Raw genomic sequence first — 3,625 nt, 5'->3', positions numbered from 1 at the left:
CGTAGTGAATCGGAACTTTTAATGAGAATAATGTATAGTTTATGTAAACGGAAATGAGAGTAAGTGCAACTATAACTCAATTTTTTGTGCCTAAAGCTCATCTTATTTTGCTTAATTTTCTTCATTATTCATTTATAGTCTATCATGTTCCATATGTCTTATCCAATGATTTTTATCAGTAAATGAACTTGTATCGCTTTGTTTATGATATATTGGGTATCAATAATATCGCTACTACATTTTGTATGTTGATTAAGAGATCACATGACGAATGAATTTGCGACGATGCGAAATTTAGGTAACATTGTCCCTGGAATTAGATTTCACGCCCTCACCATTTGCATTGTTAAACCACTTTTCATATACTAATTGAAACTATGGCTAAATTGAAGAAAAGAAAAAAGAAGTTTGATGTCCTCATAATCTATTACTGCGAAAAGTATGTCTTTCATTTATGCTTATATCTTATTTGAAACAATCGAAGTGACCTAAAGAATAATATAATACTCTTTGCTCTTTCAAGGAATATTTAGTAAATGGCGAAATATTTAGCGAATTTGATTTTTTCTTGTAAACATCGTTACTAATTTGATTAGACTTTAATACTCAATCATTATCACTTTGACTGTACTTTCCTTTAAGTTCTACCCCTATTCGTTTTCGGTGGTTATCCTTATTTCTCAATCTTGACGGCGGGAACTTTTATTCTATTTTCTTGTTTATGGAAGTTATAATTTCAGTTGATTTCTATATACAAGATATAAGGTGGAGCTGTTAAATCTGATAAAGAAAGTATAACAATTGAGTTAATATGATAAATGCCAACAGCATCTGGTGTTCCCTAGGCGCGTCCCACCCATCCAGGTACTGACCAGACCCTACGTTGCTTACTTCGCTGAATCGACGACAGAAGCGGTGCTTTCAACGTGGTAATGGATCGTTGGCATTTAAAAGATTACCATTAACCTAATTTTAATCTCAGTGCTCACGACTCTTTCATCATTTAACTAGAATGTTTAACTTTGGTTTTTGATCACCTTCATTGCATTACATTCTACGTATGACGCGATAATAGAGATTCTCTTACTAAATGGTCAGTTCTTTTGTTTCTTCAGTACCTATTAATTCTTGTCATACTAGTTTTAAGGAATGCTACAAGATCCGCTCCCTGTCATTTCAGTAGACACCTTTACCAAAACCTATTCTTTGTTTTGTTTTGTTATACTTTTGCCAATGGTCTTTCATGGCTTCTAGATTATTGTTTTCCTATTACTAGACTTCCTTCTCCATTCCAAAATTGTGACATCTCTACATCTCTAAATGTGGCCATTTTTAAAAATCTTCCTTAGAAGGTAACCCTTTGCAAATGTTTATAATTTCCTGAGAATGCACATCTGCTAAATCTACCAATCATTCCTGTAAGGAACGTATTTGTAAATCCTTCAAGTACGCCGTCGAACTTACGCTTCTTTTTTCCCCAGTAAGGGTCTCTAAGTTGTTATTACCCGTTTTCGTATTACATTCTAGCTCATTCTAGTTTTCTCTGAACAAGATAGTAGTAGCTTAACCTGATCTAAGAATGCTAGTGTCTGTATGGATTTGGTTACTACATATTTCCTTTTAAAACTTTTACTGGTATGATTGCTAGGTGGTGGCCATTTTGATCTTCTTTTGTATATTGGCAAGCTTCTGACAGTTTACATTTTAATCGACTTTCTTGTTTTGTTTGGATTTTGTGAACTTCTTGTTCACACTTCTTTTTGTATCGCCTATTCTCATTTTTGTTCCTTCTAATTCCAGCCCTTAGATTTTTTAATTTCAGTTCCTGTAGTAATGGCATCTTCTAACCTTATCAAACTTCCCTCCATATACATTAATGTGGATGTTCTTTATACGTTGCAGTTGAGACATTTCCTTCTTGAAACATTACGAGCCCCCTATTATGACCCCGCTCTTAGCATGAGACCATATTTGTTTTTCCCTTATTGATCGAACTTTCTCTTTATATTCAAGTTTTTCTTTAAACTTCTGCAATTTCGTAGCCTATGATTTTCCCTTACCCCCCATTGATTACATTTATATTCATGTCCCTTTATCATTACGTTTTTTAATTTCCTTTCTTGGACTTGGTGTGCAAATACTTGCCTTAGTCTTAGGCTTATCAGTTTACTTAGCTATTAACCATAGATTGAATGCTTGGCTTTCTTGGCTTCCTTTTAACAAAATCTGCCAGGTCTGGCAAATATTATGGGTTTAAATATATCACACTTTCTCACAGATATTGGTGCCGGCCACCTTTCTGCATGTTGTAGGGCATTTTCATGACAAGTTGTTCTTCATGTTATCTGGGTTTTTCTAACTTTTAATGAATCCAGTACTGAATATATCATATTTACATCTTATGAGATACATTGGAAAATTTGCCAAAGCATTTACATCATTTCCCTTTATTACTGGCCAATCTACAGCCTGGGGCTACAGGCATCATTCCCATAACAAGCCTCAAGTTTCTTTGCAAAGCTGCTTATACCCTTGTTCTGATTCATGCTCATAATTATTGTATTCTTTTTTTGCTTCCCTGAGGTAAACTGTTCTTGTAGTTTGACGTCCTCACAGGATGCAGTATTTAGTACCTTGAACGAAACTGTACTCGAAATCTATTGATTTCAAGAGGGTTACATCAAATGGCTTAATATCCTATTGGGCTTTCGTAGTTCTTTGAACGTACCCTTTTTGAATTTGACATCTTTGAAAAGTTTCCACATTTTTATAGGACTTTACACCATGGCGTTCTTTTTCTCATGTGTTGGATCATAAAAATTACTGAACCTTTCACCCTTTTTTGACTTTAATTTCCTTTGATCAATCCCCTTTCTGCTCTCTTAAACCTACCCTGAACTACATCCCTTTCAATTTTAATTAACTGCATCTCCTTCTCATACTCTAGTGCTTCCTTTTCCCCTCTTTCTGTGTACGCTCCCATTCCTATCCCTTGTTTTATTTCTAATGTTCTTGCCTTAGCTTCGAGCTCTGTCATTTTCAGTTGTTGGTCATATTTCGCATGTATTACACTTTCAGCAAACAATGCTTTTAATAATCCTTTACCTATGATTACTTCTTACAATTGGCTTTGACATTTTCTTCTTGGGTCGTAACCACCTTTCAAACTTTACCTTATATTCAAGGACATGCAATATATTTCTTCCATATCATTTAAGAAATTCGGGGTTGTTCCTCATAATCTCCGTTTTCTACTGAAGATTCCTGCTCTTTCTCTTTCGTTTCTTTGACAGATAAAACTGATCTACTTTGGGACAAGAATACATGGTGTTCTGGTTTGATTTCTTCATCAGAAGCACCTATTATTAATTTTTCCCATCAATCACTTTAATTTTACTAAGTTTCTTGCTAAAAGTCTTTTCATACCTTTGCAAATACGAAATTAAGGTTTCCCTCGTTAGCGGAGATATTATTCGTCTCACGGCAGGTTCACTTTCGCACTTTTGAAGACCAGGTGCTCTTTGTTGCTTTCCCACACGCGCTCCCTTTTTCTCCGGGGTCGGCCATTTTCCCCTGCCTCTTGGCGACCATTTTGGGGGGACTTCTTCCTTGTTCATCTTCTTCA

This window comes from Penaeus monodon, chromosome 30 (assembly GCF_015228065.2).
Source record: "Penaeus monodon isolate SGIC_2016 chromosome 30, NSTDA_Pmon_1, whole genome shotgun sequence".
NCBI classification, from domain to species: Eukaryota; Metazoa; Arthropoda; class Malacostraca; order Decapoda; family Penaeidae; genus Penaeus; species Penaeus monodon.
The sequence above is the reverse complement of the archived record's forward strand: the minus strand, read 5'-3'. Positions refer to the sequence as shown.